At 41.5% G+C, this 13,991-nt stretch overlaps 2 long non-coding RNA genes across 2 annotated transcripts; both read left to right on the forward strand.

Moving 5' to 3' along the window:
* The first annotated feature begins 3,134 nt into the window (after positions 1–3,134).
* LOC121921170 lies at positions 3,135–7,698 on the forward strand. Its single transcript, XR_006101864.1, has 3 exons — positions 3,135–3,583; positions 5,117–5,207; positions 7,247–7,698. It is a non-coding gene; the product is annotated as an uncharacterized LOC121921170 (long non-coding RNA).
* Positions 7,699–9,297: 1,599 nt separating this feature from the next.
* On the forward strand, positions 9,298–13,219 carry LOC121920378. The gene is made up of 3 exons (XR_006101723.1): positions 9,298–9,602; positions 11,381–11,547; positions 13,091–13,219. It is a non-coding gene; the product is annotated as an uncharacterized LOC121920378 (long non-coding RNA).
* The last annotated feature ends 772 nt before the right edge of the window (positions 13,220–13,991 follow it).

The raw sequence follows: 13,991 nt of genomic DNA on the forward strand, positions 1-13,991 counted from the left end.
GTCCTCCATTTTGAGCATGCCTAAGAAACATGCATTTATATTAAAAATTTTAAAAAATTATCAATTTTTTCATGTGTCCTCCATTTTTAAAAAAAACATGTCCTACATTTGAAAATGTCACCCTACATTTGTCCTACATTTGTCCCAGTTTGGAGGTCCTGCCTTATGGCAACACTAACTGAGTTTGAAGTGCAAAAGACATTTGCCCTCCATAAACTCAGGAGAGAAGTGAATCCGAGAGTCCTAGAGTTGAAAAGCAATAGCAATATCAAGTACATTTCTTTACCACTTATCAGTGCACTTAAGCACTCCCTAAGCGGTTTACAAAGTGTAAGATCATTGTCCCCAACAAGATGGGTACTAATTTTAGCAAACTGCTACGGAAGGATGGAAGCTTCCTTCTTGCCTGAAAATCTGTTAATAAGAAAACTTAGAAGACTTTTAAAAACCTCCCAAGGAGCTGGTTTTGGCTTACTTTGGGGGCAAGCTTCCTCTTAGTAGCCAAAGCCTGATGTTTGTGAAGAATTATTATTATTTTTAAATAATAATCTTTATTGGGGGGAAAATCCACTTATTTATAAATAAAAAAACAGTTTTTTTACTTTTTCTGTTGTCTTCCTGGATTGGTGTTATATCTTCCTTTGAGTCTTTGAATAATACTATCAAATAACAGAATTGTCCCCTAATCCTTGTTAAGATTATTGCTTTACAAGTTGCACAAAGAAAAACAAATTATTTTACAATAGAATTTAGGATAACACATTGTGAAATCTACTTCCTAATCTAATCTGTCTTCTAGAAAATAATACAAGCGTAACTTCCTAATCCTCTTCTCTAGTTCAAAATGCTTGTGCTGGAATGCCATATAGATATTGCCTATGGTGACAAAAAGGAGGTAAAAAATAGAAAATAATTAATTAATAACATACATTTGCTTAACCAATTAATCCTCTATAATTTCTGTGTTTACCTCCCAATGTTTGCTCCCCAAAACATACACTTTTTGCCACTCATTTTCCTTTTTGGACATGTTGTGGTTATTAATGTGAAATGAGAATTTATCTAAATCCCTGTATTCATTCACTTTTTGCATCTAAGCATCCCATGTCGGTCTTCCTTCCCACTTGCATAATTTAGGTAGTGATATTTTAGCTGCCATCACAAAAAATATGATAACCCTCCAATATTTATTTTCATCCGCTGATTTCATAACCATAGTCATATTAAGAAGGTATAACTTTGGATGTAATGGAAATTTTGTCTCAAAAATTTGCTGAATTGTATTATAAAGTTCTTTCCAGAATTTTTGAACTACAGGGCAGCTCCACCAAATATGATAGATTGTGCCCTTTCCAATATTACATCTCCAGCATAAACCTTGGGGTAGCTGATATATCTTTTTTAATTACCAGTGTAGCCAAAGGTCTAATTTGGGGAATTTATTATTATTGTTATTAGCTCAATATTGCAAGAGGGGGCCTGCTATGCTGGCCCTGCAGAATTGCATCTCGTTGTGTCTACCAAGAGAACAGGAGATTCCAATAAATGGAGCTGAAACATATTATAAATGATGTTCAATTAATTGAAATAGGGGAAAACACACTCACTACACTTACACACACACACACACTCAAGGCTCAAGAAAATCAGCGGTTAACATGGAATAGGATTTCAGGCTTCACTAGGGTGATATGTACCAGAATGTAGACTCCCTCCGGGAATCGAATGGGATGCCTGGTAGTGGGACAAGTCTGTTTCACAACGTGGTTTGAACAGAGTTGCTGGTGTCCAAAGCAATGCTCTGACTGGTGTGGAGCATAGAGACCTTACAAATGGCGCGCCGACTAGCAAAAGTCTGGGCTTTTTATAGACCAAAATCTTGCCTCTGGCAAAGGTGTTTAATTACTTGCTTCTCACCTGGATGTCCCTGCCTGATTGTCTTAGTGGTCTTAAGCTGCTTGGACAACAGACCCAGGGAGGGGGCAAGCGCCTCAGGGAAGGCAAACATTTGCTCTTCTTGGGCCATATGATAATCCACTTTTGCAACTCCCTAGACTATCTGGAGTGATAATGAAGGTGCCCCTTAGGGGTGGTGTACATGTCCTCACGCTTTGCTGGTAATGGCGGACAGATTATTAGAGTTCACTTAGGGGTCATTAAGGGCTATCATTTATACCAAAATTTATATGGAACAGCCTGGGTAACACCAGGGGGTAAGCTACCAATTATTCAAGATTTTCAAGTGGTTTTCTTTTAAATCCTGGGCTACAATCCATTTATTTGCCTTCTTCCAGGCATTCTGCCATTCCTCTAGGTTTGAAACCAAAATCCTCAGCCCACTTTAACATGTAATCTTTTACAGTTTTTTGTTCTAGTTCTCTATCCATTAATAGCTTATAAAACTTAGATATCTTTTTCTTGTCAGGCAGCCAGAATAGTTTGTCTAACTCATTCTGGGTGCATTCTATTCCAATGGTTCTTTTGTCTTCTGTATATCTCTGTTTCAGTTGATAATAGTTAAACCAGTTTAAACTATAGCCATCCTTTTTTAGCTCTTCTTTTGATTTTAAATCTCTATTTCCTAAGTGGTCCACTTTTAATAGGTTACCATATGTTAACCATTTTTCTTGGGGAGAAGTCCAGCTGGGTAACTTAAGATAGAACTTTTCTTTAATCATATTCCATGTGCGTAGCAAAGATCTTCTTACTGGATGGTTATTAAAATCTTTGTTAGCTCTTAGCTTGTCATAATTCAGAAACACATGCCAGCCAAAATGTAGTTGTACTGCTTCCAAATTAAGTAGTTCATGGTTTTCGAGTTTCATCCAATTTTGAATCCATAATAAACGGCAGACTTAGTAGTATGATTTTAGATCTGGGAGGGTATATCCGCTTTTTTCTTTAGTGTCTTTTAATACCGCCCACTTAATTCTGAAGCTCAAGGTTTGTGAAGAATTATAATGCTTATATTAAAACTATCCTTCCCATTTCTGATCCCTTTTAAAGCCAATGTCCCCCAGTAGGAGCAGAGCTGTATAAGAAAAGAGACACAAAAGACACACACTTCCTTTGTTTTGGCCCAAGGAGCCTAGCTTCCTTCTAGCTCTGAAGCCTCAGGGAGAGAAAGAGAAAACTCTCAGTTCAGCTGAGGCCTCAGGGAAGGTTCTGGAACATTCTCCAGTCACAAGCAACACAAAATGGCCACTGGAATACAAAATGGCTGTCGTAACACAAAACGGCCATCTCTGCCTCAGCACTTGCCTCAGCACAGCAAAGTCTGAAGGGATTTCCAAACTGTAACAACACCTAAGATTTCCTGATACTATCAGGGCCGGCTCATCCATATAGGTGAGCTAGGCAGCTGCCTAGGGGCGCCAACCTCTAGGGGGCGCCAGGGAGAGAGAGAGAAAGAGAGAGAGTGGCTGGAGCCGGAGGATCATAGAAGCAGGCAAGCAGAGCAGCCAGCAGCCAGTAGCACTGTGAGTAGCAGGGAGAGAGAGCTGCTTGCTGAGGCTGGAAGGGGGGAGAAAGTTTGCTGCACTCTGCAACTCCTGGGCTGCATCCACACTGGAGAATTAACCCGGTTTGGCACTGCTTTAACTCTTTCTAGCTCAAGGCTATGGAATTCTGGGAGTTGGAGTTTGTTGTGGAGTCCAGAGCGCCTCCCTTCTCCTTCCTTCCTTCGTTCCTTCCCTCTATCTTCTTTCCTTCGCCCTTCTTTCCTTCTCTCCTTTTCCTTCCTTCCTTCCTTCCTTCCTTCCTTCCTCCTGTCCCTCCCCCCCTCCCCTCCCTCCCTCCCTCCCTTCCCTCCCTCTTCTCTTCCTTCCTTCTTCTTTCCCTCTCTTTCTTGCCAAGAGAGAGACTTCTTCAGGGAAGGCTTGCCATGGCCTTCCTCTGAGGCTGAGATAGTGTGACTCCCCAAAGTCACCCAGTGGGTTTCCATGGCCCCATTTCTCCCTCACTCACTCCCTCCCCCTTCCTTCTTTCCTACCTTCCCCCTCCCTCTCGATTCTTCTCTTCCTCTCTCCCTTCCTCCCTCCTTCTTCCCTTCCTTCCTTCCTTCCTCTCTCCCTTGTTCAGGAAAGGCTTGCCATGGCCTTTCCCTGAGGCTGAGAGAGTGTGACTCCCCCAAAGTCACCCAGTGGGTTTCCATGGCCCCATTTCTCCATCCCCTCCATAACTCCTTCCTCCTTCCCAGACTTGGGCCCTATTCCTTCCCTATCCACCCACTTTTGCCTCCCTTCCCACTCACTCACCTAGACCCCCTTGTTGTTGTTGTTTGTTTTTGTGTGTCCTCTAGTCCTTTCTGCCTCCTGGCCACCTTCTCATGGGGTTTCCTTGGAAAGGTTTGTTCAGAGGAGGCTCGCCATGGCCTTCCTCTGAGGCTGAGAGAGTGTGATGCCCCCACCCAGTGGGTTTCCATGGCCGAGCTGGGATTTGAAACCAGAGTCATAGTCCAATGCTCAGACAACTAGTCCACACTGGCTCCAACAATATGCTTTCAAAGCTTGGTCTTTTTTTTGGAGGAGAACTCACCTTCTCACTCAGAGAGCAGTGGAGCCACAACAAACTACAAATCCCAGGGCTCCATAGCATGGAACCAGCAAGATGACCAGATGTCCTCTTTTTCTGGGGTATATCTTACATTTCAGTCTTCAGTCCAGGAGGAATTCCAAAAATGTCCTCCCGTTTGAGCATCATCAAGAAGCATGAATTTATATTTATATGAGGCGTTTCAGCTTTTACTTGGTCTTGTCCTCCATTTTACTTGAAAGTCCTTCATTTTGTGGTGCCTTGTCCTCCTTTGTGGTTAGGACAGCCAGTCACTGTGGGAGCCAAGGGCAGCTAAAGTGGTGTGAAACTGCATCAATTCCATAGTGGGTATACATTTTGGGGGGGCTGCCCTCTATCTATCTATCTATCTATCTATCTATCTATCTATCTATCCATCCATGTGTGTGCCTGAAGAGACAGAGATACTTGTATGAATTATATTTTATATCTGTATTCAAGACACATTTTTAAAACAAACTTTTAAAAAACAAACTTTAAAACCTACATTAACTAAGAAAGTTCATTAAAAAGCATTAAATATTTTCTCTCTTCCTCCTTTAAGCGTTACAAGGCATTCACCGCTCCCTGCATCCAAAGCATTTTGTTGCCCAATGAAAGGCATCCTCAAAGGATTCAAACTTCTGGAACGGAAGGTATTTCTTTACTCTAAGACAGGAATAAAAAGAAATCAACATTTCCATTTCCATATATATATATATATAGAGAGAGAGAGAGAGAGAGAGAGACATGTTTAAAACCTCTCAACTTGTGTATAGGGAAATTATTATATATTGCATTATTTCTAGATGAGAAAAATTTCAACTCTTGGAGGTGGAATAGACTAAATAAAAATCAAATTGGAAAAAAATGTTTATAATGTAGTGACAAAAATGTAATAATAACAATTTATTAACTTTCAGAAAGTTAATAACAAACCAGGAGGAATTCATAGAATCATAGAGTTGGAAGAGACCACAAGCGCCATGCTATCCAACCCCTGCCATGCAGGAAATCACATTCAAAGCATTCATGACAGATGGCCATCCAGCCTCTGCTTAAATGCCTCCAAGTAAGGAGGCTCCACGACACTCCAAGGAAGGAGTGTGTTCCATTGTCGAACAGCCCTTATTGCCAGAAAGTTCCTCCTAATGTTGAGCTGGAATCCCTTTTCCTGTAACTTGCATCCATTGTTCCATGTCCTTTTCTCTGGAGCAGCAGAAAACAAGCTTTCTCCCTCCTCAATATGACATCCCTTCAAATATTTAAACAGGGCTATCATATCACCTTTTAACCTTCTCTTCTCCAGGCTAAACATCACCAGCTCCCTGAGTCATTCCTCATAGGGCATGGTTTCCAGACCCTTCACCATTTTAGTCACCTTTCTTTGGACACTCCACATCCTTTTTGAATTGTGGTGCCCAGTACTGTACTGGACACAGTATTATTCCAGGTGGGGCCTGACCAAAACAGAATAGAGTTGCACTATTATGTCCCTTGGTCTAGACAGTATAACTCTATTGATGCAGCCTAAAATCGCATTGGCCTTTTTAGCTGCCTCATCACACTGTTGACTCATGTTCAACTTGTGGTCTACTTGGATTCCTTGATCCCTTTCACATGTATAAGTCTCCTTAAGCCAGGTGTCCCACATCCTATAGCTGCACATTTCATTTTTCCACCCCAAGTGCAATACCTTACATTTCTCCTTGTTGAAGTTAATTTTGTTAGCTTTGGTCCAGCTTTCTAGCCTAGGAGTATTAGCTACTCCTCCTAACTTGGTATCATCTGCTAATTTGATATGTATGCCCCCAATTCTGTCATCCAAATCATTAATAAAGATGATGAATAGCACTGGGCCCAGGACAGAACCCCACTGGTCACTTCTCCCCAGGATGAAAAGGGGCCGTTGTTGAGCACCCTTTGGGTTCGATCGGTCAAGATACAAATTTACAACATGTCAAAGAGATAGAAGAAAAGGGAGAAGAGGGAAAGAAAGAAAAGAGGAAAAAACAATGGAAAGAAAACAGAAGACATAATATTGAATTACAAACAGTTGACGTACAGACTACAAGACATAAGACAAATTAAAATCGACTTCCTGAAACCTATTACATACATCCTTCAGTTGATGTATCTTTCCTTAATTATCTAATTTCATATAACCTATCATGTAATTACTTAACATTACTAACTTACATCATAATATCAAAAAATAGGATATTAAAGCCATGAAATATTTCTAGGAGATCCATTATAGAAATTGAATAATATTAAATTTGAGCATATAAGAGAAGCATTACATCATATTATTTTCCTGGTCTTTTCCTATTTGTCTATTTTCTGTCCTTTAATATAAAGTATGTTTTAATATGTTATACTGTTTAATACTGTCTTAAGGGGGGGAGGGATAAAGTGTTTTTAATTGTTGTATTTTATATTTTACTGTTGTCAACAGCCTGGATTGGTTTCCCATAGGGCGGTATACAAATAAAGATTATTATTGTTGTTGTTGTTGTTGTTGTTGTTGTAAAGGAGAAAATGGTGTTAACATAACAAAAAATAATTATTCAATTGAAATTAAATTTTGTATTACCTGAACTGTTATCTATAACATGATTTATCAGTCAAGCGTACAATTAAGATGCAAATTTTGTCCAAAAAGGTAACTAATGGTTTCCAAATTCTTTTACAGATCTCCCAGGAGTTTCTTCTTATTAAGCAGGTAAGTTTGTCCATCTCCACCAGATCTAATACTTTTATTATCCATGTATTGTAATCAATGGTATCCTTCTTTTTCCAGTTTGAAGCGTAAATTAGTCACGCTGCTGAATTTAAGTAAAATATGCCATGCTTTTTTTCTAAATCATCTATTGGGATCATTCCTAGTAAATAATATTCTGGTGTCATGGGGAAGTTATAATTCAATATCTATTGTGTCCATTTATGAATCTGCTTCCAGAATCTGGATGCATAGGGGCAGTTCCACCATAGATGAAAGAAAGAACCAGGAGTTTTATTGCACTTCCAGCAATTTTGGGTTTTGGTTTGTATAAATTTTTGCAAGCTTTGATGGTGTTAGGTACCAGCGGAATTGCATTTTATAATAATTTTCCTTGAGGGCATAACATGAAGTATACTTTATCCTAGTTTTCCAATTTTTTCCCACTGATCTAAAGGGATATTACGATGCAAATCTTGAGCCCATTTGATAATGCCTTTTTAATATATTCTTCCCCCAACTCAAAAGATAATAACATGCTGTATATTTTAGCTATTTTTTGCATTGTTTTTTTTTAGAACAAAATTTCATCTATATTTGAGCTTTCTAAATTAAAGCCTATAAAATTTTTATCTTTAATGAATCTTTCTTTTAGCTGTCTGTAAGTAAACCAGCGTATCTGATAACAATTCTTATTGAGCTCTTCCAAGGTTTTTATATTTATATTTTTAGAAACGTAATCAATATTTAACAGTTGTTTATAGCTAAGCCATTTTTCAGATCCAAATTCTTGGTTTTTATGGAATCCTTCATTTATAGAGACCCACATACTTTTATTAATACTTTGCAAATACAATGATCCTGAAATTCCTTATTAGCCTTTAATTTTTCATAAAAAAGGTAGACATGCCACCCAAAGATATTATTATATCCTTCCAGATTCAATAAACTTTTATTCTCTAATTTGCACCATTCCGAGATCCATTCAAGGCAGGAAGCGTGAAAATAAACTTTAAGATTTGGTACAGCCAGACCTCCCTGTTCAATAGAATCTTGCATCTCTTTCATTCTCACTAGCTTTTTTGCCTCTCCAAATGAATTTAGAAATATCAACTTTGCCAGACCTTAAAAGGTTTCTCATTCATCAAAATTGTAATATTCTGAAAGAGAAACATAATCCTAGGTAATATATTCATCTTTATTGAGGATATTTTACCCATCCATGATAAACCAATCTTGTTCCATCTATCCATATCTTTTCTTACAGTTTTCCATGTTTTTTTCATAATTATTTTTAAAAAGATCGATATTTTTTGCAGTAATTTCTATGCCCAAAGATTTAAACTTTTTTTTAATTTGATATGGTGTTTTTGATTTTAATTCTTGCTCTTCTTTCTTTGTCAAATTAATTACTAACATAGAGTTTTGTGTTTCTGTTTGTGAGTTTGGGGAATACAGTGGTACCCCGGGATACGAATTACCCAGCTTACGAATTTTTCGGGATACGAAAAAATCCCATAGGGATTTATTGTTTCGGCTTACGAAGGTTTTTTCGGGTTACGAAAAAACCTCGACGCTATTTCGCCACCGGAGGGCAGCAGAGAGCTATTTTTTTCCATTAGCGCCTATGGCAATTCAGGTTACGAAGGTTTTTCGGGTTACGAAATTAGCCGCGGAACGAATTAATTTCGTAACCCGAGGTACCACTGTAATGTTCCAGAACCTTCTCTGAGGCCTCCTCAGTTGAAGTGAGAGGCTCCTCTTTCTCTCCTGAGGCTCCAGAGCGAGAAGGAGGCCAGGCTCCTTGGGCCAAAAGGAAGGAAGTGTGGCCTTTGTGCCTCTGGCCCTCCATTTTGGGAAGGAAGGAGGGAGGAAGGGGCCTGTGGGGGTCTGAGGCAGGGGAGGCAGGGGACCCAGGGCCAGTGGGGAGGCTGGCCTTTGGGGGCTGGGAGAGAGAGGTGGGGAAAGAAACCCTCCCTTTGGGACCTAGCTGGGGAGGGTCCCACCGGTCCTTGCCTCTCCCTTTGGGAAAGGAGACCCCCTCAGCCCCATGGACTCACTCCTGCCACTCATTCCTATAAGGGCTGGGACTCAGAGGAGTTGCCTGCCTCCTAGGCTGCACCTTCCGCCCTCCATTGCCATTGGCACTGACCTTTTCCCCATTGCCTTCCCTCCCTCAGCCCTGTGGACCTCCTCCTCCTCCTTCGCACTCAGAGCAACCCTTCTCTACGGCTGAGGATACGGCCTCTGACCCAGGGAAGCTCCGGCCATAAAGGGCTGCAGAAGAGGCCTTTCTGGGGCTGCAGAAGTCAGGGTCTTTGTGTTGAAGGTAAGTTTTTATTCCTGGAGCTGAAAGAGGAGCTTTGTTGAAAGGTTTCAGTCCAGGATTGTATGGAAGGGTTGCAGCTGAGTGAGGGAGCCCATGCTTTGCATGCATTAAGGCCCAAATTCAGTCTCTGGCAGCATTGTCTTCTCAGAAGGTGGAAGTTCGATTTCCAGACCCCCCAGACACACAGTGTGCCAGTGGGTTCTTTGTGTGAAGACTGTGTGTGTACATAGCATTTACTAGAGCTTTGTGAGATATTTGTTTCACTGGGTTTATGAAATGAACTTACATTCATCTTCACTTCCCAAAAATGAGCATAATCCAAAATGCAGTCTTCAATCACAAACCTATAGATTTATAGATTTTTCTTGTATCAAGTGCAACACATTCAGTGTTGTGCTTACTTGTTAAAAATACACAAGGAGATGTGAAGATGAATCTGAATTTGACAATAGGTCCCTTTAGAAACAGTGCACACAAATGTACATATATGGATTTTAGTGTGGCTTCAGCAAGCAGAGAGGGAGGTGCACACCTCATGCTCCAGCTATGACTGACAAACATAAATACAGCAGTTAAGCTTAGAGATTAGTCTCACTTTGAAAAACATATTATTTCACCAGTGTCTAAATGGGGATATGGCCATGATGAGTGGAGCCTGTGGATCAGATCCATCAAGTAATGCATGTCTTATCCAGTCCAGGAGCCACACATTCTCCACCTGGGACATAGACCAGGTCCTCCTCCTCCTCCTCTGTGTGAAAGAGAAGTCAAATTCTCATCAGTGATGATGACACAGCATGAAAAATTAGCATTCCAGCATTTAAAAGATTGAGGAGGCCTGAATCCTGTTGGTTAACCCTAGAGTAGACACACTGAACCCATAAGCAACTGGTGAATCAATGTATAGTTAAATTCAACTGATTCAGTGATTCTAATCTGATCAGGACTAAGCATAGGATAGGATACAGGCTAGGATTTAGTCCTACCTTTGGGCTATTCCCAAGCCAAGCTGGGCAGGCAACACTGTGGAAAAAAGGCACTCTCCACATGGGCAGAGACACTTTCAGAATTTGTGACTTCTTTGTATGCAGAAGGCTGACATGGAAATTGGGTTCTCCTTTCCCATCAGCTGAATCCTCTGGTGCCCCCCCGATCCTGGGAGGAGGGCTGGATCCCATGGAAGGGGAGCAACCTGGGAAGAGAGGGCTCCTTTCCTGCCCTGCCTGACCGGGGGCCTCCCTGGGGGATAGGGGGCAACTGGTTTGGCCACTTGGAGAATGAGGGATCACTAGGCCAGAAATCCTGACCCAGCAGATCCCTCTATGCTCCAGTGTTGCTCCAGGTGGAATCACGATACAACTGGCCATTCACAGACCCAGGTCTTCCCATAGAGTTGTGGAGGCCATCCCGCATGGGCATTTCATGCCTGGTGAGAGTGTTGGGTCCGAGGTATTGGGGAAACATCCAGCTGTGTTTCTGTAGCAAGAAGCAAAATGAAGACATCTTCCTCTGAGAGCCACTGGGGACCTCTGGAGGTTTCAACAAATGATGCACTCATTTCACATCTAGCTAAGGGGACATAGCCTGGACCCTCTCCAATTCCCCATCCCCTGATCTATGCTAAGTCCAGGGAGGCTTTGGTTGGTGCAGAGGGAGGAAGGGGATATCAGTCTCTCCATCGACCCAAAGGATGCATACGTCACCTGCATATATCTCTGTGTCTTTGAGTGCAGCAGGTTTCTTGCCAGACCAAGCCTAACCCTGGTCTCTTTTCTCAGGGACTTCATCTGAGCCCCTTGTACAGAGCTTTAGGGCATCTTTTCCTGGAAGTGACCCAAGGGCAGGGCCACCAGGACCCCCTGACCACATGATGGCCGACATGAAGGCCAAGCGGAGGGAGTTGGGGTGCAACAGAAAAAGTCTGCTGAGGTACAACAACTCTTTGGTGAGTCGCAATCCTGACTATTAGTTTCATGTGTGTCACTCCTATGCAAGCGCATGAAAGTAAGTAACAAACATACTCTCCCAGTTTTGCAGAGACAGTCTGTGTTAATCCTCTGTCACTCCACTTTTTCAGGGTCTTTTAAAAATGTCCCAGTTTCTCTCTCCTCCTCCCACTTTCCTTCTTCTCCTCAGCTCACTTCAGTTCCTGTAAAATGAGTGCCAAGGAGTTTGCACTCCATCAACTCAAAAGAGAGGAGAGGAGAGGGCAGGGCAGGGTCTTTCCCTTACCAGGAGTCTGAGACAAAAGCAAACTGCTCTGTCCTTCCTCACTTGTGTGATCTTCCTTATAAACAACTTTGGCCATCTTGACTACCTTCTGGTGTTGCTAGTCCACATGTCTCTTGCTCTTCCCATATGTGAAATGTTGCAGGATATGGGAGAACCTCTGTGGATCTAAATTGGTGGTGGCCCAGCTTCAACTCCAACTTCTAGGTATTCATTCATGGTAGAAGGGGGGGCTGGATGACCCTTGGGAATCCTTTGAATGTTAGGTTTTATCCATGGCAGAATTCCTGCCACTGCACCCACCCTGCCCCTTCTTCTCTTTTGTGAGGGTCACACTCTCTCAGCCTCAGAGGCATGGCATGGTCAACTCTCTCTCTGCACCTCTCTCATGGTGTTGCTAAGGCAAACCCATCATGCAGTATTATTATTATTGGCAAGGAGAGTGCAGAATATCCATGAGCGAGAGAGAAGGGCGTTGGACAAGATGACCCTTGGGAATCCCGAGGATTTCACCCCCAGCCCCTTCTTCTCTTCTGTGAGAATTTGAATGGCAGAGCATGACATAAAGGGGAGAATGTCTTATCCACCACCACCTACACACAAAATGCGCTCTCCTTTAGTTCTCTTTTGTTTTTCAAAGCAAAGCTGTGGGCAAAGATGGGGCAGGGAACATCACCCTAACAAAGGAAGTAGCCTCTAGTAAAATCCAGTATGAATGGTAGCTTTTCTTAGGCAAAATACACAAATTCTGGCCATCGAATTGTCAGCTGAAAGGTCATGTCTCTTCACTTCATTTGGAAATGATTAAAAATCAAAATTCTTACTCATTCATCAAGAAGTGCTAAGAATTTCTTCTCTTTAAAATGGTTTCGAAATTTTCGAATAACAGGTATTTCTACTGTTTTTCGAATTTCGACGAATATTCTTTACATCACTACAAAGGTGAAGATAAATATTGTAAATTGGGGCAGCTCTGGCATATTTTATCTTAACATCATCTATATGTTTTCCTGGTGCAAAAGCATAGAGGCTTCCTGAAATATTCAGTATACGCTTCCAAAGAAAAGGGGCTTGTAGCCTCACAAAGGATTTGAGACAAACTGGATTTGAAAGGCGGTAGCTTTTTGCTTGCTAACAGAAGTTAAAGTTTATTAACTGGACTGAATGCGGAAGTGATGCAATAATATTTGGGATGCACCATGTGCTTTCCTCCCCTTTTCTTTAGTCATTCTCTGGATGAGGGTTATTTTCTATTGCAGGTGACCTTTGCGGATGTGGCGGTATATTTCACCGAGGAGGAATGGAAATTGTTGACAAAGAAGCAGAGACTGATGTACAATTCTGTGATGATGGAAAATTATGAAAATGTGGCCTCTGTGGGTAAGGAACTTGAATCCAATGCCCTTCTTATGAAGACTGAGGGCCTTTTTATACTTCATTATCATGGCACTATGATTCCACTTTAGAATTATAGAATCATAGAGTTGGAATAGACCACAAGGGCCATCTGCCATGCAGGAATACACAGTCAAAGCACCTCAGAGATATGGCATTGCAGCCTCTGTTTAAAGACCTTCAAAGAAGGCGACTCCACCAAACTCTGTGGGCGTATATTTGACTGTCAAACAGCTCTTACTGTCTGCAAGTTCCTCATAATGTTTAACTGGAATCTCTTTTCCTTTAGCTTGCATCCATTGTTCCAGGTCCTTTTGTCTGGAGCAGCAGAAAGCAAGCTTCTTCCATCCTCAATATAACATCTCTTCAAATATTTGAACAGGGCTATCATATCCACTCTTAACTTTCTATTCTCCAGGCTAAGCACAGCCAACTCCCTAAACTGCTCTCTGTAGGACTTGATGGTTTTGAGATCCTTCATCATTTTTGCTATCCTCTTCTGGACACACTCCAGATGTTGCTTCTCAACATCCTTTTTGAATTTTGGTGCCCAGATTTGGACATAGGAGAATTCCAAGTGAGGCTTGACCAAAGCAGAATAGAGTGGCACTATACATCCCTTGATCTCGACACTATCCTCCTATTGATACAGCTTAGAATCACATTGGCCTTTTTATCGGCCACAGCACACTGTTATCTCATGTTCATCTTGTGGCCTACTAGGACTCCTAGTTACCTTTCACACATAGTTTAATTGTCATAACA

Source organism: Sceloporus undulatus, chromosome 2 (genome assembly GCF_019175285.1).
Source record: "Sceloporus undulatus isolate JIND9_A2432 ecotype Alabama chromosome 2, SceUnd_v1.1, whole genome shotgun sequence".
NCBI lineage: Eukaryota > Metazoa > Chordata > Lepidosauria > Squamata > Phrynosomatidae > Sceloporus > Sceloporus undulatus.